Below are 7949 nucleotides of genomic sequence, written 5' to 3'. Positions count from 1 at the left end.
TGGGGTACAAAGTGTGTAGGTGAGAGCGATGGAAGGGGAGGACACGGAATTAGACATAGCGGAAAGGTGAAAATAAGGGAAAAGGTTAGAATGAGACAAGACTTGCCCTGCTAATAGGCCAGGATATTCCTGGCCTCAATCTGAGGGTTTTCAAAGCCCACCAAGGAGGGGTAGCCCTGGCTACCACTTCTGCCATCTCCAGTGACTGATTCCAGAATCTCCATCAAGCCAGAAGGTGAAAGCGAAAGCTTCTGCTTGGCTCAGCCTCATGAATGGGAATGAAGAACTCCGCTCCCTGTCTAGGGGCTGGGTCCCTACAGGTCTTTGCACCCTGGTTGAGAAGCTCTGACGAGCCGACTGGGAGAGGGAGGAAGACAGGAGGGGACTCCAAATGTGCCTGGGGTTGGCCCTGGATGAGCTGCCTACAAGGTGTGCCATGCATTGGGCTGGAAGAAGCCAAAGCATGTGGGAAACGCCTAAAGGACAGCTAGTAAAAGGAAAATAGCAGAGTTTACCTTGTGCAGTCCGGTCACAGCACCAAGCATGTTAGGTTGAGAAAATTGAAGCCCGTGTCCCCCATCACAGTCAGGAGACAAGCTGAGCAACAGGTTTACTGAGATGGAGCTTCATCCCGTGGCAGAGTGGGCCAGTACCAAGAGGGGGAAGCCAGCCTCATCTGTTTTCCAGGGTCTCTTTTCATCCTGGTGGAGACCCTTTGTTCATCCAAAGTCCAGTCCTTGGACCACCTCTGGCTTGTTCACTTCTTTTGGCTTGCTCCCCGCTTCTTGCACCTTGTAGGACTCCTGCTGCTGGGAACTGTTTTGAGTCAAAATACAGATGGTCACATAGTACCTCCTGAAAGTTTTCCAGGCTAGTTCCCTGATCTGTTTCTGCCTAGCCAAGGTCATTATTCTGATAACTCCTAATGTGACCCTATGCTGAATCGCCTTTAAGAAAGAAACTCTTTTCTGAAATGTCCGATATCTCTGCGGAACTGGGAACATGTGTTGGCCCTGCCTTCTGCCCTCAGCCTGACATTGAGAATCACACAACAGATCACCTCTGTGCGCAGACGTGGTTTGATTAGCCATTCTCCATGTGGTCGTAGCTCGTTGATCCTCCTATCTAATGAATGCCTAGAGAGAGAACTAGAGCTACAGAGCAAACCTTCTAGCGTTAAATAAATTGTATTCAATTTAATTTTCAAATGTACTTCCTTCATGAAAAAGAGAGACAGAAAGATAGGTACCCTCAACAGACACGCCATGACCCCCCTGCCCCAGCATGCCTCTATGAGCCTGGCATGTTCAGGTTGGCCCAGGACCTGAATTAAGGCCTCCCATGTGGCTCCTGCATTGCACACCAGTGGTGCCACTGCTGGGACCTAAATCTTTTCTTTTTAAAAATTTTTTTTCCCAATAGGGCATGTTCACTGACAGAGAGGAAGAGTGAGAAATCACCCCATCCACCCCCAGGGAGGAAGACCATGCTTCAATCCCTTCTCCTCCATTTTCCTCTCAAGATTTTGCATCCATGTACACAAGTCCAGTGTGCGTTTCAAGCCCTGGGCCTGGGATTTGAACCATGTTGGCCATATGAGAGTCCAACACCTTAACCATTATGCTACCTGCTGGTCCTGTAAACCATTTTTCATAGGCCTGTCTCCTCCTGGCTTTTTCTTTTTAATGCCAGAGTGTGCTTGCACATACACTAGAGAGACAGGAGAGAGAAAAAGAGCATGTATCCCCCCTGAAACACGGCCTGGTCATCCCATGATCCTTTTCCTCCAATTCTCCAACCCATCAAAATCTTGGCCAGATGCACACACACACACACTGTGTTTTTCATGCCACTGGGGACAAGATTCGAACCCTGGACAACAACTATATTGTATCTGACTAGGTTTGGCCCCTGCACTATGGGGCTGACTTTCCCCAGAACTTTTTTTATTTTATTTTTTATAGAGTTTTTTTTGTCTTGGGGCATGTGCATTCACTGGAGAGAGAGATAGAGAGACAGAGACAGTGAAAGGGAAAGACAAATAACCTCCTCAGAGGGGATGTCCATGCCATAATCTCTTCTCCATTCTCTTCCCTGGATCTTGGGCATACTACCTTGTGTGATTTTCAAGCCACCCAGGACTCGAACCACAGTCAGCCATGTGGCAGCCCAGCAACCACAGATAGTGTAGCATAACCAGTATGTTATTTGCTGGCTCCTCAGAACTTTTAAATGGTGTGGTAGGACTGTAGAATGAAACTTTTTCTGCTTCAGTGTCAACCAGCTGCCAATATATTATACATCATTAATCAAAGTTAGTATAAAAAAATAAAAATCCCCACCCGCACAACTTACAAAAAAAAATGTGTCAGAATGATTACATAACTCCTGAGAGCCTCACCAAGATCGAGGGTATCTGAGAGCCTGGAGTGTGGGCAGAGGGAAGGCTGGTGCAGAGATTTCTTCAGAGACAGCTGTCACTCCACTGTGCATGCCCACCTCCACCTCCAAGGAGGGAAGCATGGGGTTGTAACTATTTACCTTCAACTCTGTGATGGCCTTCTATGGGCATTCACAGTTTCAAAATGTGTTCCCTGTAGCTTGCAGAGGCAGCATACAGGTACATAGCTCTTGGGCAAGAAACTAGGAAAAGCTCTGGCAGCAAAACCCTGAGAGTCACGTGTAGTTTTGTTGGCAATCTCAGGGTTTCTTCGGCGTATAGTCACCAAAAGGGTTCAATCATTTCTTTCTTTCTTTCTTTCTTTCTTTCTTTCTTTCTTTCTTTCTTTCTTTCTTTCTTTCTTTTTTGAATATTTTTTGTTTTATTTTGTTTATGCTTCAGAGAATTTAAGCTTTTTCTTCTGTCTGAAAATAACAGTGGCTGGTTTTGTAGATTTTTTTTCAAGAGTTTAATGAAGCTGGGGCTGAATCACAGTTTTAATCAAATAAAGTTCATCTTTCATTAGCCCTATCTGCACCCCCCCCACCCCACATGCTACTACCAAGGGGCTGATCACTATTTTTTTAATATATTTATTTCAATTTCTTTTATACATTCAATCACATATGTCACTTAGCTTGTAAAGTGAATATTCCAACATAAATACATTTCTCACCAGTCCAGTTGAGAATACACATTATCTTCAATAGATAATAACCCATTTCTTTGTCCCATGAATGCCTCGCCTCTCTATTTTTCTCCTTAATATCTTTTCTCCTCCTTCACCTATCCTCTGCCCATACTGTATCTGGTATCTATAATCACTTTCTATGTTTCCATAACCTCTAGTCATTCAGTTTTGGCTATAGAGTGCAGACAGTCAGTATATATTAAGTGGAGACATACGATGTCTCTCCTTCATAGCCTGGCTTGCTTCCCTTAGTAGTAAGTCTTCCATATTCATCCACTTTCTGTCAAAAGTCAGGGTCTTGTTTTTATGACTGAGTAGTATTCCATAGAGTATATATGCCACACATTGTCGATCCATTTTTTTAAAGGTTTTTGCCATAGGGCTCCTGTACTCACCTGAGAAAGACAGAGACAGTTAAGGGAAAGTGACGAATCACCCTCCATGGGCTATGGCCACACCGCAGTCCATTTCCCTCCATTCTCATCCCTGGATTTTGGGCATACACACATGCACCCAGCATTATTTTCTTTCTATTTATTTATTTCTTTATTTAAAATGTTTTTAGTGTGATACATACTTTTTGTGTGTGTTAGTATGCCTCTACGTGTATTTTTTTCTTTTTAAAATTTTATGTATTTTTATCATAATCCTTCTTATATTACATTGAATCACATATATCTTTATAGCATATTACATTGCTTTTTGCTTTTTCCAACAGGAATACCATGCAAATCAGTCAAGACAAAGACATTACTATCCACATCATCATCATCAAATAGCTTTTCATCATTTTTTTCAGATTATTATTATTAGTCTTATTTTTTTAAAAAGCATTTAATCACTATATATCATTTGGCTCATAAAGTGAATTTACCCAACATAAAATACTTCTCAGTTGAGAATACTATACATGCTGTCATCAGCAGGTAATGAACCATTTCAGTGTCCCACTAATGTCATGCCTCTGTGTTTGCTCTCTTGCTATCCTTCTCTATACTATTCCCTTCTCCAATCCCATCCCACACTGCCTTCAGCATCCATAACTATTTTCACTGCTTTCATGCCCTCCAATATTTCGATCTCTACAATAAAGTGTGGATAGTCAGTGTATACTAAATGGATACGTACAATATCTTTCTTTCATATCCTGGCTTGCATCACTCAGCAATAGATTCTCTTTATCTGACTACTTTCTATCAAATGTCAGGGCGTTGTTTTTTATGGCTGAATAGTATTCCACAGAGTACATGTGCCATACTTTTTCATCCATTCATCTGTTTGTGGACATTTGAGTTGGTTCCAGGTCTAAGGGACTTGAATCATTCTGCAATAAACGTTGATGTGCATGTACTTTAACAACTGAGTATTCTCTTGTCCTGTGGGTAGATACCCAGAAGTGGGATTGCTGGATCAAATGGTAGTTCTATTTGTATATCTTTTAGGAACCTGCATATTGTTTTCCACAGTAGCTGAATCAGTTTACATTCCCACCAAGAGTGTAGGAGAGTTCCCCTTTCACCACATGTACATGACACTTACCACTTTTTGTATTTTTAATCTTTGCCATTCTGACAGGGGGTAGGTGGTATCTCATCGTGGTTTTAATTTGCATCTCCCTTATGATGAGGGATAGTGAGCATTTCCTAATCTACTTCTTGGCTGCTTGTATGTCTTCTTTAGAAAGATTTTTGTTCACCTTATTTTCCCATCTTTTAATTGGGTTAATAATTTTTTCCTGAGTAAGCCACCTGAGTTCCCTGTGTATTCTTGTTATCAATCCCTTGTCTGAGGCACATTTTACAAAAATATTCTCCCATTCTGAGGGTTGTCTAGTCACACTAATTACTGTGTCCTTTGTTATGAAGAAAGTTCTTTGTTTCATATTGTGCCACTTGTCTATTTTACGGATCATTGCCTGTGTTTTGGGAATATTATTTAAGAAGTCTTTGCCTACGTCAATATCTCCCAGAGTTTCCCAGGGTTTGCCACCAGTATTTTTATAGTTTGAGGTCTTAGGTTCAGATCTTTGATCTATTTTGAGTTGACTGTTGTTAATAGTGAAGATGAGGATTCAGTTTCATCTTTCTGCAGGTGGATACCCAGTTTATCCAGCACCATTTTCTAAAGAGGTTTTCTTTTTCCCAGGGGATTGACTGGTATCCTTTGTCAAAACTCAATTGGCTGCAAGCTTTGGGGTTTATTTCCGAGGTCTTTATTCCATTCCATTGACCCACCTGTTTTTGTGTCAATACCATGCTGTTTTGTTTGTTTGTTTGTTTGTTTGTTTTGAGATTTTCGCTATAGGGCGCGTGTGCTCACCAGACAGAGACATACAGACAGAAAGTGAGAAATTGTGGTAGGCAGTTAGTTAGCCATGAGAGGGCAGCCCTAAGAGAAAAGCAAAAGGCTCACCTAGCTCCAGGTGCCAGGAGGGTGAGGCAATTTGCCATATTAATTCCTTGAGGCTTGAGGGAAGCATACAGGGATAGTTCATAGATTTTTCTTTTGTCAAAAGGACCCAAGCAAGCATTTGGTCATTAATACGATAGACTAATTGGGCGATCTAATTGGGCAATCTAATTGGGGCAGCCTGGCTCACTCTGGGCGTACACAATTAGGTGACCAAATTCCTCACTCTGCCTGTGAGGAAGGTGCGCAGGTGCAGGAGAGAACGTGTGGATTCAAATTTAAAGGAAGAACATAGGCAGCGTAAGGGGGCCGCCCACTGATGAATATTCATGACCTCAAGTAATAAGAACGGTTGACCAGTATCAAGCGTGGTTGCCACTTGGCAATCTGCCCACCCAAAAGCCTCTGGGGTGTACTTCCTTTCTTTCCTTTCCTTTCTATTAAACTTTCTTTTCTATCTACTTCATTCGTGATTGTGGTTTCATTTTGTGCCTAGGGACAGATCTCTAATTTTAGTGATCTGGACCCAAAGAACCAAGGATTTCACAGCGCAGCTAAACACTTTTCCATCCGTTAACATAAATGTCGCGGTGATTCAGATCATACCTTCGAAACCGCTCTCTCTCTCTCCCCGCTGCAACCACCAAATCTTCCCCCCGAACATTAGACGAGGTCTGTGAGTATAAACTATGCTATGCTTTGCCGGGTTCTCTACAGTCTCCAGATCTAACTTCTGGTCACTTTTTCTTCTGGGTCTTGGATTTTTGGAGCCCTGGGTACTTCATCTCCTTTCTTCCCCTTTACTTTTTCAGATTTATAAATTTTGGGTATGGAATTTGTTGACAAGAGCTTTCCCAAATTTTTCCCTTATCATTAATTCATTTTTTTTGTACACGGCATTTTGCCTCTTTAAATGCTTTTTCATATTAGTGAGTACAAGGAAGAGTTTTTGACCTCTGACGAGTCTCACATGACACTGAAAATAGGTTTTGACTTCTCCTTTCAAATTACCCAGAGAGAAGGTTGGGAATGCTCTCAGAGGAACTCTCGGAAATGGTCCCAAGTTTTGGGACAAAATATTTAGAGGCTTACGGGCCCTCGGATAGGTGCACTAACTCCGGGGGTCTGGGGGAGAGACGTCTCCCTCCATTCTCTTCACTCTAGGCGGGGCTAGCGCAAACCGCTGGAGCGTTGTTAGGGACGCCTCGGACCTTTCTAGGCATGCCTGTAAATTCTCTCTTTCTTTCCTTTCTTTTTTCTTCCTTTCCTTTCTTTCTTTCTTCCCTCCTTCTAGATGGGAAATCATTCTTCGATTCCCAGAGACTCCCCACTGGGGCATATCCTCTCACTGGGATCAATTTGACCCTCAATCTCTCAAGAGGAGGAGGCTCATTTTCCTTTGTAATACTGCATGGCCACAATACAAGTTGCCAGAGGGAATAACTTGGCTAGGAAATGAGACCTTAGATTATCATTCCATTCTCCAATTACATAATCTATGTAGGAACCAGGGAATGTGGACTGAGTTGCCATACATTCAGGCTTTTCTGGCCCTCAGATCTAACCCAAAGGTTTGTCTGGACTGTATATCACCAGCTTCTCCACCCGTCAAAGATGATCCTTCCTCACCTTTCCCAGAAATGGTAAAACAGGACTTAGAACCTGAACTTAAAACTTTAACCCCAAGCTTTCTCCCTCCATAACCAGGTCACCTTAAGTCTCCAGAACCCATTTGCCCACTGCAGGAAGTGGCCGGTCTAAATGGAAACCCCATGAAAATTCATGTTCCATTTACTTGAGTAATCTCTCAAGGCTTACTTGAGTAATCTCTGTCAAATACAAAAGGACTTTGAAAGTTTTTCAGAGGATCCTAATAAGTATTTGGAGGATTTCGTAGGGTGGCCTATCCTTTTCCTTAATGTGGAGAGATTTATCTATCATTTTCAACCAAGCACTTACTAAAACTGAAAAGGATAAAATTGGAGAAATTGCTATCCAGTCTGGGGACTCATTACACAGAGTAAATACGACTTATCCTATAGGAAATATAGCAGTCCCAACTGCAGATCCCAACTGGAACTACAACTCCCCAGAAGGGATTTGGCAAAGAGATCATATGTTCTTATGTCTCATAGAAGGCCTAAAGGCAAGTAGAGTAAAACCTGTAAACTATAACAAATTGGCCACAATTGATCAAGGGTCTCCAGAAAATCCCACAGTCTTCTTTGAGCATTTAAAGGGGGCTCTTATTAAGTATACAACTTTGACCCCAATTCAGAAGAGGGAAAGCTGCTTCTTAATGATAAATTTATCAACCAGGCAGCTCCAAATATACGCAGAAAGCTACAGGAGTTCTGGGACCCCCAGGTCAGACTCTGAAGAGGCCTCAACAGTGGCCCTCCAATGAGG

The 7949-nt window shown here is 42.4% G+C and overlaps 1 pseudogene; it reads right to left on the bottom strand.

Annotated features, from left to right (window-relative positions):
• Positions 1-386: 386 nt before the first annotated feature.
• LOC102490554 (dnaJ homolog subfamily C member 2-like) overlaps positions 387-7949 on the bottom strand; it is a 63340-nt pseudogene continuing 55777 nt past the window's right edge.

Source organism: Tupaia chinensis, unplaced genomic scaffold, assembly GCF_000334495.1.
Source record: "Tupaia chinensis unplaced genomic scaffold, TupChi_1.0 Scaffold138235_1, whole genome shotgun sequence".
NCBI classification, from domain to species: Eukaryota; Metazoa; Chordata; class Mammalia; order Scandentia; family Tupaiidae; genus Tupaia; species Tupaia belangeri.
This window is presented reverse-complemented; position numbering and strand designations above follow the sequence as displayed.